Below are 25,675 nucleotides of genomic sequence, written 5' to 3' on the forward strand. Positions count from 1 at the left end.
GTTTCTATCATTTTCAAAATATTTAGTCCCAGAGAAACGTAAAGTGAACCCATCATCATGGCCTATTGTGTCATATAAGGTTATAATAAGAACGATGCCTGCAAGATATTGTGAAAACCTACATTAATAATTCTCAATCTCTTGAATGGTTATCAACCATCTGAAGTTACTAGTTACACAAGGTAACTGTTTCTTGCCAAAACACAGAACCACTGGCAGAGGGTTACAACCTCCTATTAATCTGCATACATGCTTCCCTTAGAGACTGAATTTTGAAATCACATAATTTGATATTTGTAAATATCACTCAGGTACGTACTATCTCCCATCTGCCCATAGTGAAGAATCAGGAATCACTCATAAGTCACACACCAATTCTATGTGTTCACCACAACATTAATCATAAGTGTGTGTGTGTATATATATATATACACACCATCCAGTTGTGATGTAAACTCAAAACTAAGGGCTTTAGAATCTCCTTATCCTATTTCCAATTCACATCTAGATGGTAAATAGGGCGCAAAAAGTGACCTGTAACAAGAACTTGTCTGTCACATATTCATGCATTCAATTTGGTCTTGAGTTGATGGGAGATGACATTCTACATGGACAAAAATATAAAGGGAGAAAAGCAAAGAGCTTTGATATTAAATGGTAAGTTGTCCAGACTGCCCAGAGCAGCAAACTATAAAATTAACCAACGGGCCAAAAGGCCATGAAGGTAAGTTTAAAGCATTTCTAAACACCAGGAGATGGAAATAGAGCTGTAATGGTAGTGCCAGAGGTTGTGATTATCTTTTCCCTGTGAACTGAGAGACATTCTCAAATCAGCCATGTCACACTAGGCTACCCCCAAAATTATAAATTAATAGCAAGCCACCACTAAGGTAGAAAAGAAAGAATCTGAAGAAAGCAAATGCTCATACTAGCAGAAGATCCTACAGTATATATGCAATGGAAGAAAAACCTGCCTTGGGTCCCAGAAAGCCAGGGATCTGACAGTATTAATGATACATAAGGGACTTCCCTGGTAGCACAGTGGTTAAGAATCCATCTGCCAATGCAGGGGACACGGGTTCGAGCCCTGGTCCGGGAAGATCCCACATGCCACGAAGCAGCTAAGCCCATGCGCCGCAACTACTGAGGCTGTGCTCTAGAGCCCACGAACCACAACTCCTGAGCCCAAGTGCCACAACTACTGAAGCCCAGGCACCTAGAGCCCGTGCTCCGCAACAAGAGAAGCCAACGCAATGAGAAGTCCGCGCACCGCAACGAAGAGGAGCCCCTGCTCACCACAACTAGAGAGAGCCCACATGCAGCAACAAAGACCCAATGCAGCCAAAAATAAACAAATAAATAAAGTTAAAATGATACATAAATCATATACAAAGACAACTTCATTTTGATGGCCTAAGTTGAAAATATTTCCAGTGAAGACTGTGTGTCATGTTATGTTGAGTTTGGAAAAAGAAATAATTATATTACGATCTTTTATTTGTGTATAGAAATGTATTGGACAGATAAATCTAAAAATGTGTGAGGCGTTTCAGGCAGGAAAGTCTGGGGAATAAAGCACCTGTGCTGTATTAGCTTTCTAGAGCTGCCTTTCCTCTGTACCTGTGTCCAAATTTCCTCCTCTTATAAGGGCACCAGTCATATTGGATCAGGGCCCACCCTAATGGCCTTAGTTTAACTTAATTACCTCTGTAAGACTCTATCTTTAAATACGGTCCCATTCTGCCCATTCTGAGGTACTGACAGTTAGGACTCCAACATATGTATTTTTGAGAGGACACAATTCAGCCCATAACACATGCTATCTATTTTTGCTAGGTTTTTCTGTAAAGAGAGCAGCAGTGAATGGATGAGGGCAGGGGGGCGGTGGCGGGGAGACTTACCACTGAATTCTAAATAAATAAGTTTACCAGAGCCCACACAACTGAATTAAATGTCAAGCAAGAGCCCACACTCGATGAAAGAAAAAATTCTACATATTCTTGACAAGAAAAGAAGCAGTGGCAACTTCAAGGAGACACACTGGTTCTTGCATGTGGGCCTTATTAATTCATATTAACAATAATAGTATACAAAGGTATAGATTCATCAACAAATTAGAGAAACATTATTAATTGCAAAGTGAACAGATAATCTAGGATTATTTAGGATGAGATCAAAGTTAATTACGTATGAAGCTCCTTTACTGGAAAATATGATAAAGTATTTGTGGTATTATTATGATTGGGATATCAAATCAATAATATTGTCTATACTATCTTTTTTCCAGTTTTCTGGTTTCTATATAGCAGTTGATTTTCATTATTAGGATCAGATTGTTGACTGAGGTGTTTGGCTTCTTTTTTCAGTTTTTTTTTTTTTTCGAATATCATTAATAGCATATGAGTAGGAATATGAGTAACATGAAATTTCCTGGCATTTTGACCCTTACTGAAAAATCAGGCAGACCTGCCAAGATATGAGTGAGGACTAGCATATCACTTCATGCTAACTAACGTCTTCCATTTCAAATTTTTCACCATGAAACATCCATGCATTTAAAATAAAAAACTACAGCAAATTCACTTTAGTAGGGTTTTTGACTTTAGCTTTACACTCTCCCCTCCAGACCTCATCAGCTGTCTGGAAATGCCACCAAGCAGTCTAGGTTTAAAGAAGTCAAAAGCATTGATGTTTCTTGGCAAACACATATTCCTCCTTTCTGAATCTCAATCACAGCTCTAAAACTCTATGGGGTGATGCTGGGACCTGCGTGGTTTACCTTGGGATGTGACCTGTTTTAGCTCTTGTGCTGGTGACTCACTGAACACATCTCTTTTATTAATCCTTGTATGTACTGCTATCAATCAACACTGGGGCTGAAACAGCTTTCCCAAATGTCAGAAATAAACACAGTGTTTTCCTGTAAGCTCAGAGGGAAAAAAAAGAGATGAGGGCATTGGACATATAAAACCATATGCTATATACATTTGGCTTAGAAAGCTAAAGTTTTTAAAATCTGTATTTTAAAAGTTGGGAACCTATTTAATTTTCCCTACTCAGATTCTAGGGGACATGATTTGTCTATCTTAGCTTTTTTCAGTTTTCTGATACCTACATGAGATTGATTCTCATTATTAGGATGAGATTGTTGGTTAAAGCATTTGTATTTTTTTTGCTGTTTTTTGCTTGTGTGGTTTTTTAATTCATTTATTTGGAGGAGTTTCATTTTCCATTCATTGGTTTTTCCTGAACAGCCCTCTGTCTCTGCTTGCCATAGTTCATAACTATGGTTACTCTGAATCTTCTCTTCTCAAAAACAAAGCAAAACCTTTTAGCCAAATGAACTGTTTATCCTAAATATTGTTTCCAAACACCGTTTTGTTACAGAGCTCAAAACAAAAGTACCAGTAAACACTGTGTATGTCTGAAAAAAAAAAAGGATAGGATATGGGGACTCAGCCTTTCCAACACAGAGGCAAAATATGAACACACTTGATAATGAAACCTTTCTTTTAATACAAATCATAGAAAAATCTTCACATATGTGCTCAGAGACGTATAAAAATATTTATAAAGTATTGTTTGAAGTAGCAATAAATAAGGAAACTGTGTTAATGGAGGAGTAGTGAATAAACTATGAAATATCAAATCAATAGAACACTATGTGGCAGTTAAAGGAATGAGGTGGACCTGTATGTGTGTAGCAGACATTTACCAGGTCTCTATATTTTGTTTTGCTTTAGGCCATTCGGCCTGCAGACCCATTTCTTTCTTTCTTTTTTTTAATTTCCTAGTCGTACTTTTGTTTGAGTTGAGAGGCATTTATTTATTTATTTATTTACTTTTAATGGCTGTGCCGCACAGTATGCGGGATCCTAGCTCCCCGACCAGGGATCGAACCCGCGCCCCCTGCATTGGAAGTGCAGAGTCCTAACCACTGGACTGCCAGGGAAGTCCCCCCATTTCTTATTTGAAGGGAATTCTCCTTTCACAAGCTAGGAACACTTGGTAGATTTAACATGTGACTTGCCCATCTCCTCTATGTACCCCTGGGTGGGCCCACAAAAATATTCTTTATGCCAAAGATTTTGGATATTTGGTGAAAGAGATACCAGCATCTAGAACATTTAGAAACAAGAATCAGAACAGTGCCTGATGCATAATAAGTGCTCAGTAAGTGTCATCTACTCCTATTATCCATCTACACGGAAATCTACAGCATTAACTGGGAATGTGAAACAAACTTTTGTATCAGTGCTACTGCACTCTGGCTCTGAGCTAACACTAATTCCTGAGGACCCAGAATATCACTCTCGACTACTGGTCAGAGAGAGGGTATATGGATTCAGATTAAAATGGAATGTTGACAGCCTCAAAGTGGGTTTAGGAGGACCCTGAATTACAAACAAATACAAACTCAGGAGCTGAAGAATGGATATCCTTAATCATAGAGCCCCCCATGATAGCTTCCTGATTCACAGAGTAAAGAATAAAGGACTAAGTAACAAATGAAATACTCTGGAACATGTATCCCTACCACAATATTCAACCAAAAGCCATACTGCAATTCTGAGGACTAGCCAATGTGGTAACACCAGTGAAGATTTGAAATGAATGGGTGGTGGCTTCTATTCTACTACCATTTAATTCTCCAGTTTGGTTGGCTGAAGAAAGATGGATGGATACTGGAGAGTAACAGTGGGTGAACATAATCCATCAAGTAAGGCTGTTCCCAGAAGCACTCCATTATCAAACAGAAGTAGACTTAAGGATGAGGCTTGAGCAGTTCTGAGAATCCAAGTAAACTGAAAAGGAGATTGCTTATACTTATTTCGGTCCAACTGCAAAGCCACTCTATCGCTGAGAGGATCTTGGAAGCACATGCCATCAGACTGTGACTGCCCTGGTCCATCTGGCAAAACCATTCCTCTCAAGAGATGGAGACATCACATATCCCTGGAATGGTACCACTGTGCACTGAGTTTATTTAAAGCCCCCTTCTTCCGGGTCTGGGATTACCATGACACTGTGATTCCCAAGTTGTTTAACTTTAGGAAAAGAACAGACTGATAATATAACTTTTATTCCTGAAATCATTGTATTGTTCCCATGGTTTCTAACCATGATAAAGCTTCTCAAGAAGGTTTGTCTACAGAGAAGGACTGTGTTGATCATGCTCTCACATACACACCCAGGCCACACAATAGTTATATTTTCCTTTGTTAATAAATAAATCATCATTCTGTGTCTACCTCAGTAATGCAAGTAGTTTGGTAAGCATGAGTCACATTCTCAGGGCCTGGTCACTCCTGGGAAATACAAGTCATTGGAACTTTAAAAGATGACCAAATTTAGCTGGCCTCTCTTTTAGATGACAGCATGCAGGAGCACATGTCCATTCAAAGCATTTTAAAAGTTTCCATTTCCTTCCTCTCCACTTAGCTGTTGGTAAGTACCTGCACTTCCATTTTTATTCCTCCATCCTTATTGCATGGTAATTCGATTTCCGGTTACTCTTCTACTCCAAGGTCTTCACTAAAGGTTCTAGAAGGGTTTTCTGGGAACCCACGGTTTTATTGATATTGTTTTTTTTTTAATTAATTAATTTATTTATTTATGGCTGTGTTGGGTCTTCGTTTCTGTGCAAGGGCTTTTTCGAGTTGTGGCAAGTGGGGGCCACTCTTCATCGCGGTGCGCGGGCCTCTCACTATCGTGGCCTCTCTTGTTGCGGAGCACAGGCTCCAGATGCGCAGGCTCAGTAATTGTGGCTCACGGGCCCAGTTGCTCCGCGGCATGTGGGATCTTCCCAGACCAGGGCTCGAACCCGTGTCCCCTGCATTGGCAGGCAGACTCTCAACCACTGTGCCACCAAGGAAGCCCTTATTGATATTGTTGTCGCTGTTGGAGATTATGGTCACATGATAAAACTAGGCCAGGCCCCAATTTTTCCTTCTCTTTCCAACCGTGTCTAGAAACAATTAATACTTGATGTTCGTATAACTGAAAAACTGGCTTCTTTATAGGTCCGTGGGATTTTTTTTCCCCAGAGATGCATATACTTATTGATGCCTCTCCAAGAACTCTCTGCATCTGCCTGTTGCCCAAACCTGTTGCCAAAGCCAGTACTCTTTATTTCCTGAGTCTTACTTAAACACATTAATCTGGATTAAAAAAAAAAGCAGTTTTTTGCTGACCTGTCAAAAAATCAACTCCACAAATGATTAAACTTTTCTCAAGTCTTCTTCCAAACAAGTACTGGATTGCCCAGAGATTTATCTTGGCAAAAGAAACACTGCAAACCTAGGGCATGCTGGGTAAAAATCCCATCACTAATCCTCAAAGAGGTGACTGAGTTTGCTTGGTATTCACTTTTGGCCTTTGGCCAGATATGTAGAAACTTTTTCTTAGTGACAAAATAGAACTAAGGATATTCAGGAGAGAAAGGGAGAAATGGAGGGAAGAGAGGAGAAGGAAAGGATAATAGAAACATGTAAATAAGAAATGTGTTCCTTTGGGCTTATGTGTCAGAGTAGTGTGTTATACTCAAATCCCAAATATAGGTTGAAATTTTATATTGTATTATTTTTGTAACTGTCTTATTAAGAGTAAATTCCCAAAATGGACCTATTATTACATGTCACAATTTAACAATGGAAGAGCACAGAACTTTAAAAAATTGTTTCAAAAATAATTGATTCTCTAACTCATGAGTTAGCAACTGAATCATTATAGAATAAATGGCTCACCTAAAAAAATGTGTTAGAGTTTCATATAAAGTTAGTATTTTTGAACTATTTTAAAACTAAGTAGTTGCATCACCTAAAATTAAGTTTAGCATTTGGTAAAGTCACTTTCTTCAAAGCTCTAAGGATCTTATGTTAGAGCAGTTAGTAAACAATCACATTCCTTTTTTTTTTGTGGTTTGATCTGCTTGGTTGATGCCCCATTTAAAGAATATGCTTCAATTAACTAATTGCTTTTATGTGGGACACCTATAATATAGTGGATACAACTGTATTTGTACTTATATGCCTGAAGTAAAATTAATTAACATATAGGATGTTTTAGTTTTTCAGGCCTCCTCAACAGGAAAAATTTATCCTAAATCAATGAACTAGAAATTTAAAATAATACACGTACACTTATATTAATATGAAAACAATAATGATGATGGCATTTACATCTTTAGAAGCCATCTAGCTCATTTTATAGATAAGGACACTGAGGTCAAGAGAATTATAAACTAGATGACATCTGGCTTCAAAATAGTAAAAATATTTTTGCCCTCTTCTTTTAAAAATCACTCTCAAAAAGCATAGGTAACAAAAAACAGAAACAAAACTTTGACTTCAGTATGACTGAGGCTCTCTATAACCCTGAACCAAATAGTATATGAAAGCTGAGAGTGGATGGAGAAATGGTAAATGGCTTAGCAGGCAGCAGGAAGATTAAGTCTACAACAGCATGATACAAATGAGAAGCAAGCCATCTCTATCCTAGAATCCTCGAAAGTCTTAGGAAATGGAGGTAGCAGTTGTTAAGGAAGCCAGCTGGAAAATTTCTACGAGGAGCAGTGAGAAGTTCAGGTCCCCACCTCCATAACCAGGCAACATACCTCTTCCACCTCCAACAAAAACTGAACAAGAGGGCCCTAGACTGGGACACCAAGCACAGAGCAGGGTGAGATGTGGTGCCTTGCTGAAAACTGGAGGATTACATTTTATCAGCATAATAAACAGTGAAACTCCCAAGCCCCTCTGCCTGCCCACATTTAGTATGCTAAAAGCCATCATTATACCCTCCAGGCAGGAAGCTGGAAGATCCTCTTTCTGAGAATTGTTCCAGAATAAAAATCAACAGAATCTCACATCCGGAGGGAAAATCCTGCTGACCATCTTGATGGTATCCACCAATCGGTAAGACCCAGCCAAATACACCAATTCCAATCAGTATTTTACTGCTTCTCTCATAAATATAAACATAGTCAAGACTGATTAGACATTTGAGATATGTGAAAGATAGAGATCAGATCTGCCTTGCTGGGCTTTATGATAATCATATGAGTTTGTAAATTCACAGTGTCTGGCGTGTGAAGGTGCCTGCAATGCATCCATAAGATTCTCAAATAACACTGAATTCAAGTGTACATTTCTTCCCCTCCCAAAACAACCAAACATGCATATTCACAGTATACCTTTAAAGGTAAATGGAGCATTTTGTTGTGTTGCTATTGCTCTTGTTGTGATTTTTGTTTTTAAATAAAGTAGAAGGACTATGTCCTCAGCAGTTTCAAGAGGGATATTTGGAGCATGGATACTATAAAAATTGGAAAATTCCTTGTCTGAAACACACATTCATGGATAGTCACACATCTAGCTACACAAAGAACAAGCATCTTTAGATGCACACTTTTCATATAGGTGTGCACATCAAAACCTCCATGTCTACGTGGAGGTTCTGGAAAGGGATCTTTCATACTACAATTAAAGAAATCGAAAGCACAGTGACAGTTTTTCTAGATAGGGTGTCTGACCACCAATGTAAATGGCAAAATACGTAAGATTAATGTTAATCTGAAGCCCTTTCTCCTCTCCCTTACCAACCCCATCAGTTGGCACAGTCCCACACCTGTCACAGGATCTTTGCTGTGGATCCTTGTGTGACTCCTCATCACGCATCCCTCTTCCTTGAGTAATGGGCCTGGGTGGTACTTCTTACCAACTCTCAGACTAAGTGGTTCACATGGAACCAACTCCATCCTCCCATCCTCAAGCCTAGAGGTGGACACTTGATCCTTGAGGGACAATCAGAACATCATCCGCCTACTCCCAAACACAGTAATCAGTTAAGCAAAGAGAATATGTCCACATCAGAAAGTTCCAGGCCTTTGGTCATGGGCACAGGGTGAGAATTCTTTCCTTTCTGCAGCATGAAAGATGTAAGTCTGAGCTGCTACGGGACAGCTCAAGGAGAAAGCCTACCTGAGAGGGAAGCCAACTTCCAGAGGGAGGCGAAACCAAGATTAAAAGGGTGATTTGGTTCTGATTACATCAATACGCTGGATCTAGCAGTACTCAAACAAGAAATACCCTGGACTTTTCATGTATATGGGCCAATAAATTCCCTCTCTAGCTTAAGCCAATTTGGATTGGGTTTCCTATTACTTGAACTAAAAAACTCTAATACAATCGTGAATTTGTATGTAAGTATATTCAAGATAAAACTTTATGGTATAATCTAGTCTCCTTCCTTAGATCGTAAAAGCTAAACTCCCCCACAGATGTCTCACATATAAATAGTCTTCCAGCACAAATATCTATCATATTAATAATAGAGCCTAAAAGTTATTTTTAATTTTCCAACATCTAGTGTACTTAATAAGGAGTGCAAACTGCTCAATAAATGTTTATTGAATGATTTGAAAATGACAGGCTGAATAAATGAATAATGTAGATCCCTGACCTTGTCTAACATTAATGCATGCAGTATAGATTTTCTATATAGATAATCATTAATCCTAATTTAATGATTTCCAAGAATCGTTGGAAGCTCCCAATCTCCTTCAGTGGTAAGAAAAATATTAAATTAGCTTTATCTAATGCAAACAGAATGTGCCTACAAAATTCTTAGTGCTTGGTTAGAAATTTTAAAAAAACAAGTTAAACTGGCATGGTTCTTGTCAACTAGAAACTCATCAGCTATTATGGATAATGTATGAAGAGAACTCTAAAGGAAATATGAATCTACAACTGTATGTATATAGTTAAGACAATTACTTTTTAAAAAAATCCTCACATTATACTGATCCCTTTATAGTCCTGGGAATTTTCCTCTAAATATACACTAATCTGTTTGTACAATAATAATAATTAAAGTCATTTATTAAGCAATTACCTTGTGCCATACATTGTGAGAAATTCTTTATATACATTACTATTTCTTGAACTCCTCATACCAATTGTACTTAAGATAATTTATCTGAAAGTTTAAATACTGTAAGCATTCAAATAACTAATTTATTCTTAAAAAAAGGTTTTTCATGATTGTCCATCTTTAGTTACACTATGCAATAACAGAGGAGCATTTTGCTACAATATTCTGTGCTAAGAGATGGTGTGACCTCCAAGGCTGCAAATGACAGGAAGGTGATGACAAAATGGACAAGGCAGTGAGGATTATAAAGGATGGTTAGAAAATGACTCTGATGAGGGTCTTTGATGTTGTGAAAATTTCATAAATCCCATGGAACAAAATGTATTCATTGGTAAACAGAAGTTACTCCAAATGCATAGGATGGGAGAGAACCTTGAAAATGAAGGAAGGCACAAGCAAGCAGAGGCCCCTGCCTGATCTTTTCCAAAGACCTATCATCCTCTCCTGTGGCTGCTATAGAAAAAGCAAATCCTGATGGTTAGTGATCTTACAAAACCTCTTTCTGCAGATTAGGAACAAATTTTATGTTTTTAAAATAAATTTTGTGCTTAAAATAACTACCAGACTTTTTTTAGCCATGTTTTTAAGGAAATGAGTATGGCTTATAAAGTCTGATTTTGCAGTAAAAATTTGGTGGGCAAAATATATTAATTATATATAACAACATTTACATCATTAAATATTTATATTTTATGTGACACATATTTTCCTTTCACAGGTAAACAAATATTTTCATTCAAAACATCCACAGATACACAATGAATTCTTTAAGTAATTTGCATGGCATTCAAGTCATAAAAAAGATTCTGTAAGACATCTATGCATATTAAATTTGTTTATTTCTTATCATACTTGACATCTCATATTATATACCAAAACTGTCAGACTAAAATGCCTTTTGTAAATCATTGCGCTCTTTTGGAGTTAAGATACCTAAAGTAAGAAATATTAATCTGGAATGGGTCAGGTCCTGACAGTCTAAATGATCTTTTACTGTAGGTATCAGTACCCACATGTCATTGATGGGGAAAGTGGGGCTCAGAGAAGTTAAGTAATTTTTCCAAGGTCAAAGTGAGCCAAGATTCAAATCCTTGTCTCTCTGATTCCAAAGCCCATGCTCTTAACCAGTGTGATCCAAAGAGTAATGACCAAAGGAAATGCAGTATGATTGGTCTGGCATAGCCCATACAGAATACAGTGTATTACACTAGATACAGCAGTGTACAGTAAAATATACCAGAATATAACTCCATGAGGTCAAGGATTTTTATTTGTTTTGTTCACTGTTGTAGCTCCAAAACCTATGACAGTTACTAATATATAAGAGATACTTAATAAATATTTGTAAAACAAATAGAAAAATGATTACTTCCTTTTACTTACTATTAACACAACCTGATGCTTAACTTTTTTAGCAATGAGAAGATAACAGTGTCTTGTATTTACATCTAAAACTCTTGTTTTTTCTCATAAGCAAATGGTAAGTCACAACTCTTCCATCATGTAATTGTGAAGTGTTTTTAAATTCTACAGGGGGAGAAAGACAATAAATCTGATAAATAAGTAAATAACATAGTATACTGAAAAATAAACAAGTGTTATATAAAAAGAAAAAAAATAGAGCAGGATCAGAGGCGCTGGGAGTTGGGGTGCAATCATTAGTATTTAATAGTGTGCCAGAGCAGACTTACCGAGAAGGTGACCTTTAAGCAGGAGGTTACAGAAAGGCACGCAGGTATCTGGGGGAAGAGTGCTGCAGGCAAAGGGAAGAGCCAACTCAGACCCTAAGGTGGCACTGCGACTGGTGTGTCTGAGCAACAGCAAGTGGGCCATTGTGACTGGAGCAGAGTGAGCAAGGAGGAGTCTAGCAGAAGATGAAGTAAAAGTTATGGGAGGAAGGGCAAAGCATGCAGGCTCCTGCAGCCACTGCAAGGTTCTGACTTTTCCTCTAAGTGAGATGTAGCAGGATTTTCAGCAGAGGCTGCTATATTGAGCACAGACTGAAGGCACCAAAAGTAGAAGCAGAGAGACCAGGAGGAGTTTCCTGCAATAATCCAGGCTAGAGATAATAGTGTCTGGGTCTAGGGTGGTAACAGTAGAGGTGATGAGATGTGATGAGATTTTGGATTTATTTTGAAAGTAGTGTCAACATGCTTTCTCAATATACTGGATATGGAGTGTGAGAGAAAGGGAGACAAAATCAAGGTTTTTAGCCCAAAAAACTTTAAGGATAGAATGCCATTAAATGAGATGGGGAATGCTATAGATGGAGCAGACTTGGCAGGGGGAAATCATTCCTAGACAATTGTAAGAATCAGGCATTTGGGAAGGAGATCTAAACTGGACATGCAAATTTGGAAGTCATCAGTATACAGAAACCATGAAACCAGATGATCATCGGGCAATAAATGCAGAAAGAGAAGAAAATCAAGGAGTGAGCCCTACTTCTAGGGCTCATAAAGAAGAAGAGGCTGCAGAGAAGAGAAGTACAAGCAAACAGACTGAAAATGAGTAGACAATAAAGTAGTGGTAAAAACAAACTAGAATGGTATCTTGGAAGTCAAAGAAAGAATGTATCAACCAGAAAGAAAGAGGTAATCAAAGCACCAAAGGGTGCTAACAAATCAACTAAGATGAGGATGAAGAGCAGTTTTAAAAGAATTATGGTTTGGTAATTGCAATCATTGTTGCTTTTGTTGTGGTCATCCATGTACAATGCTTGGTGTCAGTCTATTTATCTCTTGTAAAAATAAAATACAGTGTGTGTGTGTGAAAAAAAAAAAAAAAAAAAAAAAAAAAAAAAGAATTATGGGGGCAAAATGCTGATTAGAGTGGTCTTAATAGAGAATGGGAAAAGAGAATTAGAGACATTGTCAAATAGACTCCTCTGAGGAGTTTTGCTGCAAAGAACTAGGGCAGAAGATCTAAAGAAGACCTTTTAAGGTAGAAGAAATAATAGTATGTTTATATTCTTGTGAATATGACATAGTAGAAAGTGAAAAAAGAAAAGACATTGTAAGAAATCCCAGAATTCCTGGAATTATTTTCTTGAGTAAATGAAAGGGGTGGAATCCAGTGTATATGATGATGGTTTTATGTCTGGTTGTAACAGTTTATCTCTCTAGTAACATAAAGGAAGGCAAAGTATATGGGTGCAGAGGAGATGATGGGTGATGTGGAAGTTTTCATGAGATTGCTTACATTTTTTTCAGTGAAAAAGAAGGAAGGTCATCAACTGAGAGTGAGAATGGGGAACGTGATAGTGTTTGAGGAGAGAGAGAAAAAGTCTAAACAGTCATGTGACAGACTTGGAGAGGGAAGAGATTAGGGACATACAAAATGATCAGTGGCAGCATTAAGGGCTCACTTCAGGTTAGTGGTCATGAATTAAGAGTGAGGCTAGTGGGACTTCCCTGGTGGCACAGTGGTTAAGGATCCGCCTGCCAATGCAGGGGACATGGGTTCAATCCCTGGTCCGGGAAGATCCCACATGCCGCAGAGCAACTAAACCTGTGCGCCACAACTACTGAGCCTGTGCTCTAGAGCCTGTGAGCCACTTCTACTGAGCCCTCATGCCACAACTACTAAAGCCCGCACGCCTACAGCCCATGCTCTGCAACAAGAGAAACCACTGCAATGAGAAGCACTCCCACAGCAACAAAGAGTAGCCCCCGCTCTTCGCAACTAGAGAAAGCCCGCGTGCGGCAACAAAGACCCAACGCAGCCAAAAATAATAAAATAAATAAATTTATTAAAAAAAAAAAAAAGAGTGAGGCAAGTCTGCAGGGTGGTGGGCTTTTCTTCAGTCCTGTTTATCCATGGATCCATGTAGAGGCTTGGATTTACCCAGGGTTGTGGTTTTGTAAAGGACAAGGCAAGAGATGGGCAAGGGAGTGATTATAATGATCAACCATGAAATGAGGCTTGGTGAGGAGGAAATAGAAAACAGCAAGGGGGTAAGAGACAATCAAAGGTGGTCGGTAAAATCAATGGAATCGAGGTATTGAACTTCATCATTTTAATTGGAGCCATTTTTTTTAGCCACTCAACTCTTTTTGAATCTTAATTCTATTATTAACTATATTGCATTTTTGTATTACATGAAAGTAATGCTAAACTTGGCACTATATCACTCATTCATTCACCTATTCAAAAATTTTTTTACTGAGTACCAGATGCTCTGGGATATAAAGTTAAATAAGATTGGTCTTTGACCTCAAGAATTTCACAGCCTACAAAAGGAAACAGGCAGGAAAAATGAGGAATTACAGAACAATGTGGTAAATTCTATGAAAAACTACTATAGCAGTACAGAGTGGAGATCTCTAAATCAAACTGAAGGATGACAGAAGACTTCTGAGGTGGTGTTTTGAAGATCAAATAGACAATCAAACAGGAAATAGAAAAGGGCCTTCCATGACTCATCCAAACCATAAATCAAAACACTTATTGAAGTTGGGCCAACTAGAGTCTTGTGGCACACCTCTAAAAATCACCTCCTAAATTATATAATTTCACTAAGTAGCCACAGCTGTTCGGCCAGACCTGACCATTTCACCCAGCTGTTTTCTACATCTTGTCCATGAAGCCACCTTGAGTAACTACTTCAAATATCTTGCTGGAATCAAAATGCTCTATACAGTTTCTCTGACCTCCCAATGCAGGGAACCTATCTAAGGGAGAGATTGGTTTGCCATTTGTTCTTAGAAAATTCATTCAGACCCTCACAATTTATCACTGACTTTTTCCCTAAGTGCTAACAAACCACTTGTTTAATATTCTGTTTTAGGATTTTGCCACTAACTTACATCAGATTCATCAACCTGTAACTTGACTGCTTATACAGGATGAAATCAGGGTGGGAATCAAAACCTCGTTTTGAAAATATTTTAAGGAGATGACAGTGTTTGAGAGTCACTTTCATGCTAAGGGAATTGAGACGCGAAAGTTCTGCCTAAGACAAAGGATGAGGATAGACAGGGTAAGATAAATGGAAGGAAAAGAGAGAACATTAGCCTGGAGAAATGGAGTGTTATTTAAGAAGTTTGTATTCAATCCATGAAGGGGAGTAATCCAGGTCAGCCTGGATAAAGTCCTTAGAAGTCAAAGACTATGTCTTGGTTCTGACATCTGGTAAACGGCTTTCTTGGAGCTTGAGATAAAAGCCAGACTAACTGGGGAAAAACTTGGAAACCACTTTTAAATAAAACAAAGGAAATTCTTTTCGATGACATCACACCAACTCTGCCAAATCCCAGTTTGCCGATGCTTGTCACAATGTTTACAATTAAGAATTTGCATACATAAAAGTCCTTGGCTCCACTGCAGTTCAGCAAGGCTGCCAGGAATCTGGAATAACTCCTTCAAGGGGAAGGGAAAAAAATTTAATTGATGACCGACAAAGAATCACTGCTCAATCCAGATAAAAGATACTAGTGGGTTAAAGAAATTGCATTAAATGGGTCGGTGAAGGCCTATCTGATAGCCAAGCCACTAATTGCTTTTCTTCTTGCCTTAATTGTAAAAGTTAATCCCCAAGTTTTGTTTTGATTCCTTTAGTTGCCTACATTAATTTTTCAACCTTAAAATCAAAATACAGACTTAATACTGCTTTTATCAAGGTTAAAAACAGTGCCTGACAAGGATGAGGATGGCCAAGGGAGAGACTACTTTTGATTAAATCTTATTTAAAAAAAAAAAAAAAGTAATGCTTGAGCGAAGTATCTGACAAGCAGAAAATCCAATATTCTCTGTTCAGTTATTGCTGGGGAGGCAGGAAATGGAAGCTAGAAATCCTGAAATTGCCAAAATGAAAGCAGTCTGATTAAATTTCTCTCAACTTAACATTGAGAACAATGTATTATTATTCCAAGATTAGCCAGCCCTGAAAACAAGCATGTTTCCTTCAGGGAAGGCAGCTAAGGCAATCAGAACAATATGCCAATTGTTGTCTTTTCGAATATCGTTGAAATACTCCTTCCATTTCAACAGAAAAAAAAATTTTTTTAACCAGCATTATTTATGAAACATCAACCAAACAGTATGAATAATTATATGGGTGGGTACTCCATGGGTGGGTATTGTCTTCTCTATTGTTTTATATGCTCTGAACAGACAACCACGCTACAAAACCAAGAAATTTTGAAAACTGAGTCACATGAATAGTTTAAATTGAAATGAAATGAAATATATGCAAAATTAATCTGGCATATTTAATGATGAATCATTGTTATTGTGATTTTATGTTACTGGTGATTATGCATCATTGAAGATTGGTTTATATATTTATCGTAACCAGCATTTTAAACAATTTTTTTCTCTTTTTTTATTTCTCAGTGCCTGCTGCCGGTGTTGCTTGACAGTTTTCTTCACTCCATGGTAGATTTTAATTCTCATCACTTTATTCCCGTCATAGAAGTTAAAATAAATTTCTAGACTTGGTACCTCAAATTTAGGCCCAAGGCTCTAGACTGTGGACCTCTGCCCCACAGGGCCTTGCTCACTCCCACCACCACAGCAGGCCTTCAAATGCCATCAAATTACTCTCCATTCAGGACCCTTGAATTCCTGCTGGCTGAAGAGTGAAGAGAATGAAAATGTTGGCTGTAAGCCTGTGCACGAGCTGGTGATATGGCAAGCACATGCGGGAAGCGGTGTACAGTGCAGGGGTGGAAGAGCAGGTCAGTCTGCCTGCACGGACTGACAAAGGGGTGGGTGACAAAGGGAAGAGGCTGATGCCAGGGAGGGAACAGATGTGGAGTTTATAAGCCTACACCCCAATACCTTCTGAGAAAACACAAAGCTGTTTCCATTGGTTTTTTCCTATCTACCTTCTCCTGACGTTTAGCCTTAATATTGCCAGATGTCTTTAAAAATAAGAGACAGCTTATCTCCACATTATTTCACAGACATCTTTTCCATTTTATGCACTGCCTAGGACTTAGTGTAATGCCTCATATGCTATAGGAACTCAAAGAATAATTATTGAATACATTATTTTTAATCATTTTTGAAAGAAACTGCTCAGCATTGTATGTATATTGCTCACTAGAACCAGGTCATTGACTCACCTAACCAGTTCATAGCTTATTACTAAATTGTTGATCCAGAAACAGTCCAGGCATCCAGGGTATAGCAGGGAGAGAGTGCGCCTGAGTCTAGTTCTGGATTGTTCATCTAGTGTTCTAGGTATAAAACAGGTAGAAATCTATTCTCTGGCTCAAATCTACATTTTGTCTTAAATAATTGTGTGAATTTGATCCTAGAAGCAGCCAGCTGCTAGATCTTAGAGCATATAGTTATTACACTACCTAGGTTTTCTTGTCTTTAAGAAGAGGGGCCTATTCATTTCACTACATTTTATTAAGCAGGTCTTGCCTGCAAAGCATTGTGCTCCACACTTCTACAGAGGAGAAACACGACAGTACGGTGCCCTCTCTTTTCTTCAGGAGCCGAGACCACCCAAAATAGGTAGGTCTCTATCCTCCTCTAAACATTCACAAGGAAGGGTATTTAGGAACATCTCTTAATAAACAATGTTAATAAAAGTAATTCTTCCTATTTCTTTTCCTTAAATCCCTTTTGGGATTTAACAAGGACACTGATAAAATGCCTTACATTCCCTAGAGTTAGGAAGCTTTTTATTTCTAATCTAAATCCTGTGTGCTATAGCTTAAATCCATTTCCTCTTATTCTGTTCTCATGGAAGACAGAGAAAAATCATTCATCCTCCTCTATATCCTCTATATAATAGTTCTTCATGTATTAAAGATTTCAGTCCTCATTTCTCCAGGTTACATAATGCCAATTCCTTTAATTTTATTCATATATCTTATTTTCCCAAGCTTTTAAATTAATTCCATTGCACTCCTCTTGGACTCTATGGATAATGAAATAGTCATGCAGTCCCTTTCAGATTCCAATTGGGTAATAAACATTCAAGGAGGGAAGTATTTTTAAATCTTAAATCAGAATCTCACATGACCTGGGGTTTAAAACATTTTTGGAGAGCAGGAGGAGGCTGGAAAGCACAAATAATATTGTCACAGAAAGCATGGGAAGAAGTAGGAAAGTACTGTTTGGGTATTGTTATTATTTTATAAAAGAGAAAATTAAAGCATGTATCACAGCAAATAAGGAAAAGATGCAAGATTAAAGTCACAATTAAAATAACCAGCTGCTGATTCCTGGTTTCCTACCAAATTGCTGTCAAATGACTATGATATCTGATCATAGTAATCTAGATTGAAGTTAAAAAAACAACAACAACACAGTACCACAGTTTAATTGGGCAGTGGGAATTCACTCTACACTGTGGTCATATCACTGTTCTAGAAAGTCTTCCAGTTTTCTCCTCTTCCCTTTCCAACCAAGTTCTGAAAAAGAATTCCTCTCCACTGATATATTCTACAGGGAGAAGTAAGTAAAACCTCTGAGATTGTTAACCTATTAGACTTCATCTGATATCTAGAATCAATTAGCATGTATATGAAATATTACTTGCCTGAATTCCTTAACTGATGAATAGATAAATAAAATATGGCATATCCATACAACGGAATATTATTCAGCCAAAAAAAGGAACGAAGTACTGACACATGCTACATACCATAGATAAACCTTGAAAACATAACGTTATGCGAAAGAAGCTAGACACAAAAAGCCACATATTGTATGAGTCCCTTTGTATGAAATGTCCAAAATAGGCACATCCATAGAGAGAGAAGACAGATTAGTTCTTACCACAGGCTTTGAGGAAGAGGGTTGGGGAGTAACTGCTTGATGTAGACAGCATTCCCATCTGAGGTGATGAAAAAGTACTGGAACTCGATAGTGGCGATGGTATTGCAGGGCTCATAAAGCGATACCATTCTTGTGAAGTTTGCCTTATGAAATGTACTTAATACCCCTGAATTGTACACTTTAAAATGGTTAAAATGGTAAACCGTATGCTACGTGTATTTTACCACAATAAAGAAAACATCAATTTGTATTCTCAGGGAGTGTATGTATTAACACAAAATGAAGCAGAAATAGAGGTGGGACACAAGAGGACCCTTTTGCAAGTTGGTAATCAGTTTAATATTTATTGACAGCCTACTGAGAGCAAAGTACTGGGCTGAGTGCAGAAACATAGCAGCGAATAGAGACAGATGTGGCCTCTGCCCTAGAACAGCAGTTTAGAGGAGCAGCCATTTTTCCATTTCTTCTCTCCCGCAAGAGATATGTTCATTCTTAGAGAAAAAATAAGAGAAAAAAAAAACACAAAAAGAAACAGACTCTACTGAGCCACCAAATATACCTCCATCTGTAAATAAACAACCAAAAATGAAGCAAATACCTGCTAAAACAAACAGCTGCTAGAAAGTTCATCTTGGGTCCTAAAATAAGGATTGGCAAATTTATAGTTAAATTTACTCTTAACCTTATTGGATGCCATGAAAAAGAAGGGATACTGTATAGTGTATCTGCACATGATTTCACAAATAGGGATCCTTTCCATCTTACATATAATTTATCATAAAGAATAAAAATTACAAGAGAGTTTGGATTACTCTTCAATAAACACTAACTCCTACCCTTCCTCACTCCTCCATGGGTTTGGTATATTCCCCTGCCCCGTGGATTCTGGGCTTGGCCACGTGACTGACTTTGGCCAGAGGAACCTTAGAGGATGATGGGTGTACAGAGTTTCTGCTCTTTGCCACAAAAAAGTGCTCTGAGCAGAAACTGGTCCAAGGACAGTGAAAGGGACACAAAACTGATATAACTCCAAATAGCAGCCTTAAGAAGAATTGCCCAACTGTTCTGGGCTAGATCACTCTGCAGTCAAATATACACCTTTGAGCATGAGAATAATTTCATGTTGTTGTTTAAGTCATGAAGTTTTGGAGTATTTATGCAGTATTATTGTGGTAATAGCTGATTAATACAACACATACATTGGAATCAGCTGACCCAGAATTCTCCCACAATATATGATTTTTAAAAAATACTTAGGAAGTTAACCATCAATAATAAATTAGCTTTTTCTTTATATATTTCCTTATTCAGTTATAGATTTAGTATTAAAAATTGTCAACTGTGTAAAATGGAAATTTACACTAAGTAACCTATCTTTTATCTATTAGTATAACTGGTAAGATATGCAAGGATATACTACCGAGATGTTAAGAAATATAGAAACTATATTTGCTTCATATATCCTGATATAATCAGGTTCCAATAAACATTTTGATGAAAGCAAATTAATCACTAATTGGAAATTTTCTTTTGGCAAATTAGCACGATTAGATTTCACATTAAATGAAATGTGTTTGTGCTTAAGTACTTCATCAAAGCAAGATCACTGGTGGCATGGCTAAAGGGATATAATTCAAGTAAATCTCTTCACTATAGTCTCCCATTTCAGACATTTCTATTCTTAATTTTCATGTTTTCAGGCCCTAGGCAGAGCTTATAAAGCAATGTCACATATTTTTGTGAAATTTTCCTTACGAAATATTGAAGAAGTTTATAGGGAAAGCATCTGGCACATTCAGAAAACCTTATGATGTTTTTCTTTTAATCTGTGTCCCTCCATTGGTCCAGGTGGAAAACTGAAAATACTGTACAGTGACTATTAAGAAGATATTTATAAAAATATTGAGTCTCTTAAAGAAATGTAATTCAGTTTTAACTTTTCATAGGGTGTAAGTTTTTATTTTTCCTAATGAAGTGTTAGTTTATGAGATAAACATTGTTTACAAACTATGATGGAACATCTACTGAAGGTAATTTTCCTCTCATTGGACACTCCCTGCTATTCACAAAAGTTCACTGGAATAGGAAAAAATGCAAAATAATAAAGAAGAAAAAGAAGAAACAATGCTTATTAAGAAACACAAACCAAAAAAGGAATTTAATCTTTATGATAATTAGAAAAAAAATACTTTAGGATAGATGTAATAAAGGCAGGCAAAGAGACACAGTATTCTACTTGTCTGGGATAGCTGAGAGTTAAAAATGACTGTGAAAAGACCAAAACACCCCCCTAAATAGCCACAAGATGAAGTGGAACAGAAACTGCTTTTCATTCAATAAACATGAACCATACAGTATGTACTTGATTAGAAGCTTAAATAAATCAAGGGAGTGGAGATTACAGGTTGTAGTAAGTCTGAGAAACTTAAATAATGACTAAAGTAGAAAAACACATCAAGGAATCATGAGTTCTGCCCTGAGGGAAAGAGTAGTCATGAAAAATTCCAGAGGCAGGTCTCCAAAGTAAATTCATTGCATGTGTCCTTTGACTAAATTAGAGCCATGGAAACCTTTTTTTTTTGTTTTAAATATTACTGCACTGTAAAGCAATAGGCCTTGTGATCAGAAAGAAAACTTAAAGAAAGCAAGAAAATAAAGTATTTGAGAAGGACTCAAATACTTTAAATACTTCAAAATGAAATCCATCTCCATAATCTTGATCAATTTTTGTTTTTCTTAAAAAGATAACATCCCTTAAGTAAAAAGGGAAAATACCAATGGCAGGTTGAACCTTGAAGAAGAAAAAAAGCATCCACTAGAGTCATATCTGCACATCCAAGGACAAACAATGAGACAAGGTTGAAGATGGTACTGGGCCCTGTGTCATCTTTATTTTGTGTGAACCTAACTGGGGCAATCCATCATTATGATCTTTAAAACAAACAAAATTAGAAGGCAGTACCTCTTTCCCATATATTACCCCAACTTCACACCCACACACACACCCAGAGTGAGACATGTCTAAAGGCAGATGATGTATCATTTCTGGAAAATGTTTAGAAACAACATACTTGAACTAAGGCTACAGCTGGCTGCTATCCTAGCTCACACATCACTGCCCCCCACCCCTGACACACACACATAAAATCTTACTTTCCATTTAAGTTTTAATGGGACAATTTAAACAATGCCTACATAAGCATAATGGAGATCCCACCCACTCTCTGACAAACAGCAGATCAAGAGTCTTCATTTATGACCCTAACCCCAATCATCAGGCATCAAGGAGGCCTGTTCACAGAGACTGAGACCTATCCTCCTCTAGGCCTTCTACCTAGATTACCAGTGATAAAGGTGGGGGGGGGGGAGTGTCTTTGCACATTAAGTAACAAGTTCCCGCAGAATTCCAATTCCACTAAGGTTCAAGGCAGACCCTCTCCCATCAATAAATAGCAAATCCCAGACTGTGTCTAGTTCAGGGAGATGCATCCCTTAGGCTTTCTAACCCTATGATACAATGTCAAGTTGGAGTCCATACACTGGGTCAAAGACCCACTTCCTCATTTCCTGTTGCCTCTGTCAATAGGATCAAGAGGGAGCTTCAAACACCCAATTGTTCCTGCCCAAAACACTCAGCTTTGCTACCACTTTCTGCCTTGAATCAATGAGAATGAATCTCACTATAGCCTTTAGCCTTGTATATGTCAATCTTTAGACCCAGGTGTCTAGGTCCACCTTATCTCCTACCTTGTAATCCCCACAAGGTTCTGCTAGCTCCTCATCCTATTCTCTTCTTCCCAACCCGCCTGTAATCCTATTACTAGACTTTTGAACTCCATTACTGGCATGGTCCCAAACATCACCAGCCCCTTCTCTGATTCTCTTTATCTTCTTACTCTAAAGGAAACCTGGCATTGCCCTGAACACACTGCTTCCTGCACAGCCCTCTCAAGTGACGGCTGATTTTCTCTCATAGCCCTTATGTCCCTGAGCACAGGAATGAGGTGGATATCCTCTCTGTTGCTCATTCCTTTCTCAGTTCCACTACCTAAAAACCTCCAGCTGTATATTTCATGGCATCAGATTATATTATCTCCTACCCCTCAATATTGCTTTATCTACAGATCTTCCACCAGGTTATTCACTCTTGTGTCTCAAAGACTTTCAATTCTGGCTCATTGTCCTCCTCTCCAGACTACTCCTTTCTTAATATTTGGAAATTTCAACATACATGTAGATAATCTTTTCAAGTCCCTAGCTTCTCAGTTCCCTGAACCCCTCTCCTCTAGTGATACTGTTTTCCACATTATTTTAGCCATCTGCTCCCACAGATTTTGTCATTATAACTTCAGCCTCTCCATAGCATTATTTCACATATTCTACTATTGGATAACCACCTCCTTTTATTCTTCTCACTCTATCTAGCATGCAAACTGCAACAATCCTTTGGCCCCACTAGGACTCCAGATTATTGGTCTTACCAACTTCCACTGTACCTCACCTTCTTGCTATTTCTCTCCCTTCTTTAACCAGCTTTACTCTCATAATCCTTAACTCTCTTGTCCTTCTCCTCCATCATTATAAATACTTGGAAAATTTCTAACCCTGGTTAAATCTAACCTTTCAACCACTATATGTATGCACCTCTGAAGCTGGATGTGGCTTTAAAAAAACCACACAACTACCTTGATTGGTATCACTTTGAATTCATGATCACAAACCTCAAACAATCCCCTAATGCTCTCTTGCTATCATACTACACTTCTGTAGCCTGTTCATTTTCTACTCTTCTAGAAATTCATTTTACTTTTTCTCATTTCTCCTCAAACTTCCATCATCTCCTCCTGCATCCTCACTCTTGATTATGATTTTGCTTCCAACTTCACTATGAAAACTGAAGCAACTGGAGGACAACATTCACAAACTCCTACTACTACATCTACCCAATTGCCAGTCTTACATATGTCACCTGTTACCACAGCAGCTTCCTGACTTTCACAGACGAAGCAGCTCCCATAGTACACCAGTTCTCGAGGGCTAGTCTGGGAATCATTCTTGGTGACCCAGTCTAAAACCTGCTCCTGTCTTTCCAGATGCCATAATACAAACTTTCCAGCCATAAATTCCTTGTGCTTAAAATAATGAAAATACCTACGTTTATCTGCAGCTTAACTCTCACTGCTACATCAGTCAAAAGTCAACAAAATGCAGTAGAAAAAAATCTAATATGGTTGATAGGTTTTTTTTTTTTTAAGGAAATAAAGGAACATACCCAACAAATAACAGATGAAGAAAAGATTTTTGAAATGGGAGATACTCCAGAAAACAGAAGAAAATTTTAGGCAAAACATCTTAAATAGGTAATTGGATCAAAAAGAAGAGATGCAAAAGAACAAAGGAGAGATGCTATTTCAAGTGAAGAAGCTATAAAAGGGAGCCAGAAAAGCTAAGGAGAAAACACCATTACAGAAGTAAAAAATAAATTGAAAGCAGCAAGACAATGAACTAATACTGGTGAAAATACAGTTGTAATGTGGAGGGAAGCTCAGGAAAATAACAGAGAAGTGAAGATAATAAACTTCTAAGGTAGTCAATACATAAAGCAGAGAATAGAATGTAAAAATTATTCACCAATATTTCTTTCTTAAAATAACACCTATATGTTAACGTTAAAAGGGCTAACTGTGCTCCATGAAAAAACAAAGAATTGTATTTACTAATGATATTATTAAATTTCCAAAACAAAGGAAGACTCTTATAAGTACTTGAGGAAAAGAATCAGATCCCCTACAAGTGTTAAATAAAATAAAATAATCTCAGACTTCACTTCAGCAACACTGAAGGCCAAAAAAGACAGAGGAACTACATCTACAGAGGGTTGAAGGGAAAGGAATGGGATCTAAACACTATATATCCATCCAGGCTGTAGTGTCTGATGTGATAATACCTCAGGAATAAAAACACTAAAAGCTCTTCTTGAAAAAGAAATATACATGAATTCTTAATGGAGCCAACTGAAAGATGATCTGGAGTGCAGTAAAAAGAAAAAAGAGAAATGCTTCCTAGATCATTTATAAAATAGATATCACTGCTACTGTAATCATACAAAGGTATCTTTAAAAAAGAAAATATAGGTTAATTTCACTTATCTAGTGATAGCCATTCCAGAAAGGCAGGGATGGATTAAAATTAAGAATTCTATTAATAATCTTCACCATATACTCATCTAAATAGATAGCAAAAATACATTTGATAAAATTTATTTATTTATAAAAATTGGTTTGAAATCAATCATTGATTCTTGATTTTTTAAAATTTCAATAAACATTTATAGTTATTTAATTAACCTGGTAGCATATACAACCCAAAAGCCAGCATTATGCTTAATTTAAGACACCAGAAGCATAAATCTTAAAGTAAGCAGTAGAATGAAAAGATGCCTAACATCACCATGACAGCTTCACTTTGCACTGGAAAAAGTCAGGGACCAGAGCACTGGACTAAGATTTAGAAATACAGAAAAGAAAGGCAACGTCATTACTATTTACAGACTGTATGACTGTCTCTCTGGAAAACCTAAGGGAAGCATCTTTAAAAGTACTAGCAGGAAACAAAGTATTCAGCACGGAGCTGGATTCAAAATTAATATACAAAAATCAAAAACTTTATATATTCTTATAAAACGTAGTGAAAAAAATATTTATAATAGAAACGAAAACTACAAAACACCCTGGGAAAACTGACCAGAAATACATTTTCCCTATAAGAAAAGAGTATAAAATTCCAATGAGGGCCATAAAAGACTTGAAAAATGAGTTTTATTTTATTTTGGGGTAGAAAGACTCAAGAGTTTAAAGGCATCATGTTTTATCAAGTTAATCTATAAATTAGTGTTATAAAAATCAATATCCTCACTGTACTTTTAAAGTTGGGTCCAAAATTTGAGTAAAGGAAAGTGGAAGGTCTCTTAAATATTCAAATATATTAAAGCCACCATAAT

General features: G+C 37.3%; 1 long non-coding RNA gene across 1 annotated transcript; it reads left to right on the forward strand.

Moving 5' to 3' along the window:
• The first annotated feature begins 408 nt into the window (after window positions 1-408).
• On the forward strand, window positions 409-25,647 carry LOC309657584. Its single transcript, XR_014261854.1, has 3 exons — window positions 409-5,570; window positions 5,878-7,916; window positions 16,270-25,647. It is a non-coding gene; the product is annotated as an uncharacterized lncRNA (long non-coding RNA).
• Window positions 25,648-25,675: the final 28 nt, after the last annotated feature.

The sequence above is a fragment of the Balaenoptera physalus genome (assembly GCF_965194825.1).
Source record: "Balaenoptera physalus genome assembly, chromosome: 3".
Taxonomy (NCBI): Eukaryota; Metazoa; Chordata; class Mammalia; order Artiodactyla; family Balaenopteridae; genus Balaenoptera; species Balaenoptera physalus.